Source organism: Lissotriton helveticus, chromosome 6, assembly GCF_964261635.1.
Source record: "Lissotriton helveticus chromosome 6, aLisHel1.1, whole genome shotgun sequence".
NCBI lineage: Eukaryota > Metazoa > Chordata > Amphibia > Caudata > Salamandridae > Lissotriton > Lissotriton helveticus.
The window spans coordinates 520,462,741-520,478,268 of NC_136067.1; positions in this window are offsets into that span (position 1 = coordinate 520,462,741).

Sequence of the window (15,528 nt, forward strand, 5' to 3'; positions counted from 1 at the left end):
GATTTATGAATAGTCACCGCATATGCCAAACAAACAGGAAACTGTTTTCGTCGGACATATAAATCTTTCACAAGCAAAAATCGATTTGAACAACGACTGACTTGTTGTACCTCTTCAATTCCATCAAATTTGATTTTTAAAAATTTAATCTCATCTCTATTTGGGTAATTCACACAACCAACAACATTACCCATTGCTCCATTCACCAAACCTCTTTCCACATGTAAATTTCTTCATAAAATAATCCGACATTTTAAACATACATACAGATTCTTTTCTAAACCAGCAGTTTTTAGATATTGATTTCTCTAAAGAATCCAATTTTAACTTCAACCTTTCTGACAAAATAATAGTACTTCCTTCATGCTCTATTCTATCTTTAGCTTCCAGTTTCTTAATTTCTTGATTTTCTAACTTCAACATTTTTTCATTGAACATTGAACATTCTTGTAGAGTTGGAATCAAGCATATAACTGACTTATCTTCTGCCTCTTTACTATATATTTTCTCTGCCACATTATTTTCATTTGGAAACAAATTGGAAAGTAATCGTGTTTGTAGAGTTTCTTTGGCATGTTCACTTAGTTTTCCAATTCTTATATCTTGAAGAATATTTCCATATTTAGCATCCTTTGCCTGTCGCATATTTTGAACGAGTTCAGTATATTTGAAATGTGACCATATATTAACATTTCCAATACTTCCCAGGCACTTTCTGGTGTCTTCATGTGTAACAGTTTTAAATACAGGTTGTCCTTTTACAGGAGTTAGCTGCAGTAGATCTCCAAAAACTATGACGTGTTTGCCTCCAAATAACACATCATACTCTGTTTTCAGAATCTGTTGCATTCTTAAATGCACAAAGGCAAGCATTACATTTGATACCATGCTTACCTCATCAATAATGAGAAGTTTCATTTTTTTTAAGGACTCTAGAAACTTCACAACAAGCTTCTCCAGATAGCGTGTGGTATTGTAATTTATTTTCATGTTCAACTGGCAGCATCAATAAACGATGTAAACTTATCCCTTTAATGTTGTGTGCTGCCAACCCAGTTGGAGCAGTAACAACACAAGAGAGTGATGACTCAGTTCTTTGCTATAGATATGTGGCAATTCCTTTAATTAGAAAACGTTTACCAGTTCCAGCTTCTCCACTCACATATAGTCGGACAGGTTGAAATGACATACATGAGCATTCTTTTTTCTCATGACGAAAACCATGCTCAATCTACTCTGTCACTTCATCATATATTTGTTTTTGCTCAAGATTAAGTTGCTTTTCCAATTCTTCTAAGTTTATTACATCCTCCTGAACTTGTTCCATTGCTCTTTCCACCTCATCCATGGCAGTGGCTGCTTCATTTTGGATAATTGGTTGTCCTAGTGGATCTTGACTCAACGAAGCAGAACTTTGACTATCTTGAGAACTGTCTCTAGCAATCTCCGCTGCTATTGTTGCTTCTTGCTCTATTTCGTCGTTCAACATTTGCAGATAATTACTAAAAACAGGACATTCTATACTATTTTTAGATGCGTTGAATGAATCTTCATAATTGTCAAAGTCACCAAGTAGTTCCTCTTCTTTACGCCATGGTTTAAAGAGTTGCAAAAGAGCTAAATAGTAAAATTCTCTTTTGTCAGGAGTTTCACCACTCAGTTTTCGGTGATTAATCAAATATCCTTTTCTTTGTTTCACCAGACATCCTTCACATCCAATCACAGCATATACACCTTTATCAATATCCTCTGTAATATTCCTTTTAAAAGTGTAGTTTTGTAGTATTTCATACAGACAAATGTTTTCAAGCAGATTACTTCTATTTGGATAGTATGTATCCAACATGTTTGTCTTCAGAATGTCTGTACTGTTTGGTTCTTTCTCTGCTAAATATTCAATTTCTTGAACAGGTTTCAAAACTCGGTTTCATGTTCTTGCAAGACCTAAACTCACCCAAATGATTGTTCGAGATTTTGCATAAAGACTTGCTGATGATAATCGATCACAACATTCATATGCTCCAATTTCTCGATGAGATAACATCTTCAAACTGTAGGTATACAATTTCTTACTTAGGCTCTTTTCATGAGAAATGTCTTCCCACATATCCTTTAGTTCTGTCTTTTCAGATTTGGTGATGTAAGACGTTACATATCGAGCCACGGCAATAGAGTTGTCTAAAACATATTGAATATCCATGTTAGCATTCCACATGGATAAAATGACTGGGTGATAGTCATTTATGTATTTTGACTCTTCATTTCTTCTTAAATTGTACGTATTTTTTGGTGATCTTCTTGGTGATCTTCTTGTGACAGTATGTCGCAAAGATGACATAAAATTGTTCACTCTTCCTTTTGAAATTACTGGTCGTGCAAATCCAAAACGGCATTTGGTATAGAATTTATCCTTTGATTTGAATTTTCGTCGACAATATTTGCCACAACGATGGCTTTGAAATCGTAACACTTTCCCTCTTAAGTCCTTATCAATTGTACTTTTGGGTATATCACATGTTGCATATTCTTCATTGAAAGACAGTACAGTGTCATCTGAGTCTTTTCCAAATTTGGGAGCATCTTTGATCCATAATAGCATATGAATATGAGGAGCACCTCTCGCTTGATACTCTTTTCTCCAAAAGAAATCCAGAACTTCGCCAAGAGGAGGTTTTTTTTGTTTGTAATAAGAGACATTATAGCTTCAAATCTATGATTAAAATATCTGCAAACATTAACTGGATCCAAAGAGCACAGTTCTCCAGGTGTCTTGTACTCTATATGTTCGATGTTTGCATTTGCCTCTCGAAGAAATTCAAGTAAATCTTCCCAAGCATACTCAGCACAGCTTAGAGTTAGAAACCATGTAGGTGCTCCTAAGTTTCTTAGCATACATTTTTTAAATCCCCATGACGACGGTACCAATACTCATTACCACGCTGACATGCCATTAGATTAATTAGGTGAGAATCCAAAGCAGTGTCTTTCTGTTGGTCTTTATCCATAAACTCCTTTGCTGAAACATTTTGCAGATGTACTCCACTTTTTAGTATATGGTTTACTGCATAAGAAAGTCCAGATAAGTCACTCTCAAACAGAAGATAAAACAAATATGGAATACATTGACGAAATCTCGGATCTTCTGCATATAATCTTGTTGTCCTGTATTCAGATGTAGGAATCTGCATAGGTCGGTCATCATATCGTGCACCTTGACCTGTTGGAAATAACAGAGGAAAACAACGAGCTTCCAAGCTTTCTTTCCATACACTAATGGGAGTTCCTTTTGCTTTTTTCATCTGAAATAATTCAATAGCATTCCCCATTTCTTCTTTGGAATGCAGTGGATGAACACTGCTAGAGAATCTTAGGCAGCATGTCTGTTAGGCCTCTTATTTGCCAAAAGGAATCACCATGGATCTTTTGGCCTAACTGACTTCAAGAAATAATTTTTTAACACATCAAGTAAGCAAATTATTCACCCAGATTCATTTAAAATCGAACTTGACTCACAGTGTGATCTTAGACACATGACCAGGATGTTACATGCAATCTTTATGATATGTACTGCTAGAGAATATTAGGCAGCATGTCTGTTAGGCCTCTTACTTGCCAAGAGGAATTACCATGGATCTTTTGCAACTAAGAGCCCTAACAGACATGCTTGCTAAGATTCTCTAGCAGTACATATCATAAACCCTAAATTACTTCAAGAATGGATTTTTTAACACATCAAGTAAGCAAATTATTCAACCAGATTCATTTAAAATCAAGCTTGACTCACAGTGTGATCTTAGACACATGACCAGGATGTTTCATATAATCTACCATGTCTTTAAAAACATGTACTTCCATATTTTTAAAGACATCAAGTAAGATATTATTCACCCAGATCCATTTAAAATCAAGCTTGACTCACAGTGTGATCTTAGGCACATGAACAGGATGTTACATATAATCTACCATGTCTTTAAAGAACATGTACTTCCATATTTTTAAAGACATCAACTAAGCATATTATTCACCCTCATCCATTTAAAATTAAGCTTCACTCACAGTGTGATCTTAGGCACATGACCAGGATGTTACATGTAATCTACCATGTCTTTAAAAAACATGTACTTCCATATTTTTAAAGACATCAACTAAGCATATTATTCACCCAGATTCATTTAAAATCAAGCTTGACGCACAGTGTGATCTTAGGCACATGACCAGGATGTTACATGTAATCTACCATGTCTGTCTCTGCAAGCAGTATGTGTGTCTCTGATCATATTATTTCACTGTCTCTACAGGCCAAAAAAAGGCCACCTATATATAAGCCTCACATAACATTTATTTCTCATTACAAGTAACATCCTACTCATGTGCCTAAGATCACACTGTGAGTGAAGCTTGATTCACCCATCAGTGTGATCTTAGACAGATGACCAGGATGTTACATGTAATCTACCAAGTCTTTAAAAAACATGTACTTCCATATTTTTAAAAATTGTATGGTGCATATTGGAAATGTATTTTGGAAATGAGTTAGGTTTCTGCTTTGCTTTGTAGTGGTCATTGAAATGGGCTGCGCTTTGTGTCAAAAACGATTTACTATGTAAAATGTTTTCTGGTAAAAAGTCATCACCCATCTAGTCATCATCTTAATATTAATATTAATATTATTCACCCACATTCATTTAAAATCAAGCTTGACTCACAGTGTGATCTTAGGCACATGACCAGGATGTTACATGTAATCTACCATGTCTGTCTCTGCAAGCAGTATGTGTCTCTCTGATCATATTATTTCACTGTCTCTACGGGCCAAAAAGAGGCCACCTATATATAAGCAACACATACCATTTATTTCTCATTCAAGTTCAAGTTCAAGTTCAAGTTCGTGTATTTATAAAGCGCACTACTCACCCAGAGGGTCTCAAGGCGCTGGAGGGAGGGGTTTACTTTTTATCGAATAGCCATGTTTTCAGTTCTTTTCTGAAGGAGATGTGATTCTGAGTGAGGCGGAGGTGGGTGGGGAGTGAGTTCCAGGTCTTGGCAGCCAGGAAGGAGAAGGATCTGCCCCCCATGGTGGTTTTACGGATGCGCGGGACTGCGGCGAGGGCTTGATTGGATGATCTTAGTTGGCGGGTGGGATAGTAGAAGGACAGTCGGGTGTTGAGACATTCGGGTCCTAGATTATAAAGGGCCTTGTGTGCGTGGGTAAGAAGGCGGAAAGTAATTCTTTTGTTGACGGGAAGCCAGTGGAGGTTTTTTAAGTGACCGGTGATGTGCTCTTGGCGTTGGATGTCTAATATGAGTCTCGCTGATGCGTTTTGGATGCGCTGGAGTTTTTTCTGCAATTTTGTTGTAATTCCGGCGTAGAGTGTGTTGCCATAGTCCAGACGACTCGTGACTAGTGCATGGGTGACAGTTTTTCTTGTTTCTAGGGGGATCCAGCGGAAGATCTTTTTGAGAATGCGAAGGACGTTGAAGCAGGAGGACGATACGGCGTTGACTTGTCTGGACATTGAGAGGGAGGAGTCTAGAATGAAGCCAAGGTTACGTGCATGGTCCGTGGGTGTGGGCGCAGAACCCAGAGCGGAAGGCCACCAGGAGTTGTCCCAGGCTGAGGGGGAGGATCCTAGGATGAGCACCTCCGTTTTGTCTGAGTTGAGTTTTAAGCGGCTCTGTTTCATCCATTCGGCTACTTCTTTCATACCTTCGTGAAGGTTGTTTTTGGCGGTGTTGGGGTCTTTGGTGAGGGAGAGGATTAGCTGGGTGTCGTCGGCGTAGGAGATGATGTTGAGGTTGTGTTGGTGTGCTATGGAGGCGAGGGGGCTCATGTAGACGTTGAAGAGGGTGGGACTGAGTGAGGAGCCTTGAGGTACGCCGCAGAGGACTTCGGTGGGCTCTGAGTAGTATGGGGGGAGTCGGACTCTCTGTGTTCTCCCGGCTAGGAACGAGATGATCCAGTCTAAGGCTTTTCCTTGTATGCCGATGTTGTTGAGGCGTTGTATGAGGGTGTTGTGACAGACGGTGTCGAAGGCGGCAGAGAGGTCGAGTAGAATGAGGGCCACTGTTTCACCGTTGTCCAGGAGTGCTCGGATGTCGTCGGTCGCCGCAATGAGGGCGGTTTCGGTGATGTGTTTGGCTCGAAAGCCGTTCTGTGAGGGATCCAGGGAGTTGTTGGATTCAAGGAAGGCTGCTAGTTGGCTATTGACGGCTTTTTCGATGACTTTGGCCGGGAAAGGGAGTAGGGAGATGGGTCGGTAGTTTTTCAGATCTGAGGGGTCTGCTGTTGGTTTTTTCAGAAGGGCGCTGAGTTCGGCGTGTTTCCATATTTCTGGAAAGGTGGCGGAGTCGAAGGAGCAGTTGATGACATCGCGGAGTTGGGGAGCGATGATGGAGTCAGCTTTGTTGAAGATGTAGTGGGGACAGGGGTCGGAAGGTGAGCCAGAGTGGATTGAGTTCATGAGGCGGATGGTGTCTTCAATGGTTATTGGGTTCCAGGAATTGAGGAAGTTAGTTGGAGGGGTGGGATCTGAAGTGGGTGGGGTGAGTTGGTCATTGGGGGTATTCTTGAAGCTGTTGTGTATGTCGGCAATTTTGTTGTAGAAGAAGGAGGATAGCGCATCGCAGAGGTCTTGGGAGTTAGTGATGTCGTTGGATGCTGTGGGAGGGTTGGTGAATTCTTTGACGATATTGAAGAGTTCCTTGCTGTTATGAGAATTGTTGTCGAGACGGTTCTTAAGTGCCGATTTCTTGGCGGAGCGGATCAGTTGGTGGTGTTTGCGGGTGGCTGTCTTGAGGGAGTCCATGTTGTCTGCAGTTGGTTCTTTTCTCCAATTCTTCTCCAGGGTGCGGCATGTCTTCTTGGATTTTTTGAGGTCCTCATTGAACCAGGGAGCTTTTTTGCTGGATGATTTCGACTGGTGTTTTTTCAGGGGTGCTAGTTCGTCCGCACTGTGGGTAATCCATTGTCTGAGGTTGGTGGCCGCTAGGTCTGGGTCCGTTGCCGGGGTGGGAGTGTTTTGGCTGAGTGATGTGAGGAGTTGTTCGGTGGTGATTTTGTTCCATTTTCTTCGGGGAATGGGTTGTGGGCGGTTGTGGGTCAGGGTTGTTTTGTAGCTGAAGTGAACACAGCTATGATCCGTCCAGTGGAGAGCTGTAGTGTGATCGAAGGAGATGTGCTTGCTGGAGGTGAAGATAGGGTCGAGCGTGTGTCCGGCTATGTGAGTGGGGGTGTCAACGAGTTGTTTGAGTCCGAGATTGGACAGGTTGTCCAGAAGGGTGGTGGAGTTGTTGTCGTGAATGTTGTCAAGGTGGTAGTTGAGGTCTCCTAGGAGAATGTAGTTCTCGGAGGCGAGGGCGTGCGGGCTGACGAAGTCCGTGATGTCGTCACTGAATTGAGATCGGGTGCCTGGGGGCCTGTAAATGAGTGTTCCTCTTAGTGTGGTCCTGGGGTCGGTGTGGATCTGAAAGTGGAGGTGTTCGGCGGTTGCAAGATTTGCGTCGGAGCTGGTTGTAATTTTGATGGTGTTTCTATGGACGATGGCGATGCCTCCTCCAGTTTTTTTATGGGTGCGGTCTTTTCGAATGATCTTGTAAGTGTCCGGTATGGCTATGGCGATGTCGGGGGCAGAAGATGCATTCATCCATGTTTCAGTAAGGAAGGCGATGTCAGGTGACACAGTGTCGATTAGGTCCCAGAGTTCGGTTGCATGTCTGTGGATCGAGCGGGTGTTCAGTAGGATGCATTTCAAGTCTTTCGGTTCGGAGTTGTGTGTGGAGGAAGTGTGTTTGGTGAGGGTCCTGACGCAGTTGAACTTACAGGAGAGGCAGGAGAATGGGCCGTGGGTACGTCCTGGGGTAGCTTCGCAGCAAAGTGGGGTGCGTCCGGCGTTGAGGGCGAGGAGGGTAGCGGCATCATAAGTTACTCTGGGGGTTTGGGAGCGGCATTGGGCAGGGGGACGGGCGCTGGGCGCGGTCCAGGCTCGGACGGGCGCAGACGGGCTTACCTTTGGCGCACCTTCGGCGCGCAAGGGGCGCGGACGCTGCGCGTGGACGCTGCGCGGAAGCTCATCTGTCATATATGGATGCTGGGAGGGGGGAGGGGCGAGGGCGGGTCAGCTGGGAAGGCGGGAGCGGGGTGGAGACTAGGGCAGGGCGACCCCCAACAAACAACAACAAAATGGCCGGCGGCCTTACAGGATCGATCAGCTGCACTGTAATTGCAGAGATCGAAGGTATCCTCAGTGACACACAGCGCAAAGCGGCAAATCTAAAGTGATGCCAGGCAGGCAGCAGTGCGATTGGATGAATATGGTCAGGGCAAGCAGCGGAGCGGCGCTGAATAATTAAATCTAGGCAAAGCAATAATACACAGTGCAGCGCGATGATTAAATCTAGGCAAAGCAATAATACACAGTGCAGCGCGATGCAGTCAAATCAATGCAGTGGCAGCCAGAGCAAGCAGCGGAGCTGCGTAACGATACCCAGCAGATAGGCGAGGCGGGTCAGGGAGCAGCGTGGGGAGCGGCCGTGTCTGCAGGAAGCAGGACGGAACATCCTGGTCTTGTGCCTAAGATCACACTGTGAGTGAAACTTGATTCACCCATCAGTGTGATCTTAGGCAGATGACCAGGATGTTACATGTAATCTACCACGTGTTTAAAAAACATGTACTTCCATATTTTTAAAGACATCAACTAAGCATATTACTCACCCAGATTCATTTAAAATCAAGCTTCACTCACAGTGTGATCTTGGGCACATGACCAGGATGTTACATGTAATCTAACATGTCTTTAAAAAACATGTACTTCCATATTTTTAAAGACATCAATTAAGCATATTATTCACCCAGATTCCTTTAAAATGAAGCTTGGCTCACAGTGTGATCTTAAACACATGACCAGGATGTTACATGCAATCTTTATGATATGTACTGCTACAGAATCTTAGGCAGCATGTCTGTTAGCCCTCTTAGTTGCCAAAAGGAATCTCCATGGATCTTTTGGCAACTAAGAGACCTAATAGACATGCTGCCTAAGATTCTCTAACAGTACATATCATAAAGCCTAACTGACTTCAAAAAATAATTTTTTAACACATCAAGTAAGCAAATTATTTACCCAGATTCATTTAAAATCAACCTTGACTCACAGTGTGATCTTAGACACATGACCAGGATGTTACATGCAATCTTTATGATATGTACTGCTAGAGAATATTAGGCAGCACGTCAAAACAGGCCACCTATTTATAAGCAAGACATAACATTCTTTTCTCATTACATGTAACATGCTGGTCATGTGCCTAAGATCACACTGATGGGTGAATCAGGCTTGACTCACAGTGTGATCTTAGGCACATGACCAGGATGTTACATGTAATCTACCATGTCTTTAAAAAACATGTACTTCCATATTTTTAAAGACATCAGCTAAGCATATTATTCACCCAGATCCATTTAAAATCAAGCTTGACTCACAGTGTGATCTTAGGCACATGACCTGGATGTTACATATAATCTACCATGTCTGTCTCTACAAGCAGTATGTGTGTCTCTGCTCATAATATTTCACTGTCTCTACTGGCCAAAAACAGCCCACCTATATATATATATACCAGACTTTTTACCAGAAAACATTTTACATAGTAAATCATTTTTGACACAAAGCAGAGCCCATTTCAATGACCACTACAAAGCAAAGCAGAAACCTAACTCATTTCCAAAATACATTTCCAATATGCACCATACAATTTTTAAACAGCATTACAAAACAACATGACACACAATGCAAAAATAAAAAAGCACATTATGCTTCTTAATCTTCCCCATACTGCATACAGCAGTGTATCTTCATTAAATGAATCATATTTCAGATAACACACAGGCACAGAGTAAGATAAGACACAGGCACAGACTACCTTTTAAGCTAAAAGAAGCAAACTGTTAGAAGGCACATGTGACATTATTGAAACTTATAAAAAATATAATTTCTTACTTTAAACAGACACTTCGTGTAATCCTTGACCAAAATTTAAAAACCAGACTTTTTACCAGAAAACATTTTCCATAGTAAAACTTTTTTGACACAAAGCACAGCTCATTTAAATGACCACTACAGAAACAAAGCAGAAACCTAACTCATTTTCAAAATACATTTCCAATATGCACCATTCTATTTTTAAACAGCATTACAAAAAAAGACACAAAATGCAAGAATAAAGAAGCACAATATGCTTCTTAATCTTCCCCATAGTGCATACAGCAGTCTATCTTTATTAAAATAATCATTACTCACCTTTAAAAATGCTTTGGAAGATGTAGAACAGTGTCAGTCACAGTCAACAGATTTTCTTAAGCAGAATCTCTGAATAATGCTTCTTTCACTGGAGCCTGAGAATAATGGCACAGATTCTTTCTCATTTCAGACCCATATTCTTGTACATAACCAATAAAAATTCTTCCCACACAAATTCAAAACCAAACTGCACATTTTAATTGGTTGTACATTTGAACACTTTGAAAGTCACATAACATTCACCCATCCCCCCAGTACTCATTCCCCTGTTACCATGGTAACTCCCTCCTCACCCAGCACACTGTTGAAAAGTTCATCATACTATGTTGCAAAAAAATGCAGCAAGGGTGTTTGACCTCTCAATGTACCAGCTAATCATATGCAATGTTTCTTGAAATGACTTTTCCTCAACCATTGAAATGACTTCTTTAAAAAAAAAAGCATGCACCCTAATTTTCAGTGCTGAATTTTAAGAAAGCACCAATCATTTCTTGTTTTTCAAGTGCACTGAATCTCAACCACTTTTTTCATAACTCCTACTTTCAAACTGCCATTTCATTTCCACAACTCATCTGAATACAAGCACATCTACCTTCAAGATGCCAAAAGTCTGGTTTGTGGGTCATAGCTTTGTCTACTGGAGTGAAATATTTGCAAGTAACAGAGGAATTTACAACCTTGATTTACCAAATGTGGACATTGTATGGATTGGACAGAGAGGATTGAGAAGTCACCAATTGATACCATTGGTAAAATCCTTTATGCATCTACCACACCCTGACCTTATAATTGTGCACTGTGGTGGCAAAGACCTGGGCACTTTGACTGGGGTAGGTCTGGAAATGCTTTTAAAGGACATCTTTGGGCAATTGATGTCACTTTTTCCCAAAACTCCCTTGGTATATTCTAATATATGCCAAAGGCAAAAATGGAACTGGTCCAACCAATTTTGTCCAGAGATTGAGAAAGCAAGGAAACATGTGAATAAATCTGTTTCTGCTTTCCTCAGAGACTATGGCATGGGTTCTATATACCACAACAACTTGTGTTACAACATGCAAGGCATCTATAGGAGAGATGGTGTACATTTCACCGATGAGGGGAATAGAGTCTTCCTCTGTAACATAAGACTCTGCATCGGTACTTACTTGTAGGTACAAAAAACACCCAATTAACACAACGGCTCTTTTTAGAGCCAACTAACATCTAAACACTCAAACTTGTAATTTAACTCCATTTTGTTAATCTTTTTTTGTCGCCGTGCGCACACTGTGCGCGCACCTCGCAACTTTTTTGCGAGGAGAAAACAAAAAAAATGTTTCTTTTTGGCTTTGGGGGTCCTTAATGGACCCCCTGAGAAAACCTAGGGGGTCAGGGAGTCTCCACCCTGGCCCCTTTCCATGATCTCCGCTATAGTTTTTAACAGTCTTGTAAATCGAGGTGCGCGCACCTCGCAACTTTTTAGAAAAAAAAGTAAGATTTTTTTGGGCCTTGGGGGTCCTTAATGGACCCCCTGAGAATACCTAGGGGGTCAGGGAGTATCTACCAAGGCTCCTTCTTACGTTTTGAAACTTTTATGTGAATCGAGTTAAACCCCATTTTGAGGCGGGGTGCGCGATCGGGTGCGCGCACCCCGCAACTTTTTAGAAAAAAATAAAGATTTTTTTGGGCCTTGAGGGTCCTTAATGGAACCACTGAGAATACCTCGGGGGTCAGGGAGTGTCTACCAAGCCTCCTTCTCACGTTTTGAAACTTTTATGTGAATCGAGTTAAACGCCATTTTGAGATGGGGTGTGCGATCGGGTGCGCGCACCCCGCAACTTTCTAGAAAAAAAATAAAGATTTTTTTGGGCCTTGGGGGTCCTTAATGGACCCCCTGAGAAAACCTAGAGGGTCTGGGAGTCTCCACCCTGCCCCCTTTCCACGTTCTGCCCCTTTGTTCTCAACAATATGTTGACTCGCCCTGACAAAATGGCGGTCAACACTTCCTGATTTCCTCCGAATCGAATGTTGACAGACGTCAAACAGTAAATCAGAATTCCACTCGCGCACAGTTGGTGCGCGCACCCGTGTGCGCTTATAGATATATAATTGATTTCAACTTTAATTTTCTCAGCAACTACTGGAAGGATTTACACCATTTAAAGAAAAGCGTAATCTGCGAGCCAGACTCCACCTTTTTGCCAAATTTCTTATAATTCCATTCAGCCGTTCGGGCTGTAGCCGTGTCTAATCGTCCTATGGAAAATAACATGGGGAAAACTTGTTTTGGGACCCCCCTTTTATCTCAGCCCCCACTTGACGAATCCCCCCCAAACTTTCAAGGAAGGAGCGGAGCGGAGGGGGCCATCTTCTTTGAGAAATTTGCAAAGATTCGTGCACCGGCGCCAAAGTTATTCCCAATAGAATGTTGCGGATTTCCTATGGAAACTAGGTCCTAACTATAACTACCTACTGGCGACCGCCAGTAGGTAATATATGTGTGCATATGTGTGCGCGTAGAGAGGTAGCGGTAGAGAGTACAGAGTAGTAGAGAGAGGCAGAGCGAGAGGTAGCTCGAGAGGTAGAGAGTGAGTAGTAGAGAGTGATTAGTAGAGAGTAGAGTGAGTAGTAGAGAGTAGTAGTAGAGAGTGAGTAGTAGAGAGTGAGTAGAGAGTAGTAGAGAGAATATTAGGGTGAATAGTAGAGTGAATAGTAGAATGGGTAGTAGAGTGAGTAGAGAGTGAGTAGTAGAGAGTGAGTAGTAGAGAGTAGTAGGTAGACAGAAGTAGGTAGAGATTAGTAAAGAGTAGTAGAGCAAGTAGTAGCGAGTGAGTAGTAGAGTAAGTAGTAGAGAGTAGTAGAGAATAGTAGAGAGTGAGTAGTAGAGAGTAGTAGAGTAGTAGAGAGTGAGTAGTGGAGAGTAGTAGTGAGAGAGAAGTAGAGTAGAAGAGAGTGAGTAGAGTAGTAGAGAGTGAGTAGAGTAGTAGAGAGTAGTAGAGAGTAGAAGGGAGTGAGTAGTAGAGAGTGAGTAGTAGAGAGTGAGTAGAGTAGTAGAGTAGTAGGCGGAGAGTAGTAGGTAGAGAGTAATAGAGAGAGTGAGTAGTAGAGAGGGAGTAGTAGAGAGGGAGTAGAGAGTAGTAGAGAGTAGTAGAGAGTGAGTAGTAGAGAGTAGTAGAGTGAGTAGTAGAGAATGAGTAGAGTAGTAGAATGAGTAGTAGAGATTAGTAGAGAGTGAGTATTAAAGAGTGAGTAGTAGAGAGAGTAGTAGAGAGTAATAGAGAGTAATAGAGAGTGAGTAGTAGAGTAGTAGAGAGTGAGTAGTAGAGAGTTAGTAGTGAGTAGTAAGTGAGTAGTAGTGACTAGAGAGTTAGTAGAGAGTAGTAGAGAATGAGTAGTAGAGAGTAGTAGAGTAGTAGAGAGTGAGTAGTAGAGTAGTAGTGAGTGAGTAGTAGAGTGAGTAGTAGAGAGTAGTAGAGATTGAGTAGTAGAGAGAAGTAGAGAGTGAGTAGAAGAGTGAGTAGTAGAGAGTAGTAGAGAGTAGTAAAGTAGTAGAGAGTGAGTAGTAGAGAGTGAGTAGTAGAGAGTAGTAGAAAGTGAGTAGTAGAGAGTGAGTAGTAGAGAGTGAATAGTAGAGTGAGTAGTAGAGTGAGTGTCTCAAACACACACACAGTGTCACACACACAGTGTCACACACACACAGTGTCTCACACACACATACAGTGTCTCACACACACATAGTGTGACACACACACACAGTGCCTCTCACACACACACAGTCTCTCACACACACACCGTGTCTCTCACACACATAGTGTCTCACACACACAGTGTCTCACACACAGTGTCTCACACACACAGTCTCACACACACACAGTCTCACACACACATTCTCACACAGTCTCATACATACACACAGTGTCTCACACACAGTGTCTCTCTCACACACACACACACACACACACAGTGTCTCTCACACACACACAGTGTCTCACACACATATAGAGAGTGTCTCACACACACATACAGTGTCCCACACACACATACAGTGTCTCACACACATACACAGTGTCTTACACACACACACACACAGTGTCTCACACACACAGTCACACACACACACACACCGTCTCACACACACACAGTGTCACGCACACACACACAACTGTACGCTCTTATCCCCCCACCCCCTATACCTTCTGTTCCTACCCTGCCCCTGCCCGGTCTCCAACCTTGCTCCCTCCCCGGATCTCTCACTGCCCGGTGACAGCCTGCCCCGCCTTCCTTCACTGCCAGTCCCCCTACCTCCCCCGCAGCACCACCAGGCAGCCCTCGGTGCGAGCAACTGTGGGCCTCACTCCACATATGAATACAAGCCCCCACCCAACACCCCTCCTCCAATGCGAGATGCGTGAGTGGGGGGCGGGGGTGAGGGAAGCATGTAGGAGGAGGCGACTTTAAAGACATGCTGCACAACCAAACACACACAGTGTCTTCCCACTTCACCACTCAACTTCCGCGGGGGCGATAACAAAGAGGCATTGAGTGCTGAATTGAAGCAGGCTCACGGTACCAGGCTGATGAGAATATGTTATGTTCTAGTGTCTGTCGAGGCAGGGTGCTGTGTCTATGTAAAATTATTTCAGCACTCACGCTTATTGCGTGGTTCTCCCTGGTGAGTGAACATCACCCGAAAAAAGAGCATGTTATCATCCCGGGTTTAAGTGACCATAACTGTGTTCTCTCAAATGGCATGAAAGATCGTCTTTTGAAGAGTGTTTGTTGTCATGCTGTTAAAAATAAGCAAAGGTGTGCGCGTCCGCCACCGCTGGCATGCACCCTCCCACTGCCGATTGCTCCTCTGTCTCTACGTGCAATCTGTCTGCCTCGGTCCCTTCCCCCTTTTGTCCTGGAGACTGCCACTGGCAAAGACTTTTCAGGATCTGTGCAACCCCCGGCTCTGCCCCCGCCCTCCTCCTGTGTATGCTGATTCTTGCGACTTCAGAGGTTCCCTCCCAGCACGCAGCAACTTCAAACCTACACCCCGCCCCCAGTCTTCCCCACGCCGATCACTTACTGGGCGAAGTTTCCCTCCCTGTGTGCTGCAAATTTGGGCTGGCAGCCTCCTCACCCTCCGCCGGTCACTGCTGCTTATCCCTTCCCCTCACGCCTGCACCCCCGGCCGGGCTCGTCGCCTCCTCCCCGGCCGCAACTATCCTCTCTGGTTCCCTGTGTTACCAGGGGATGCCGA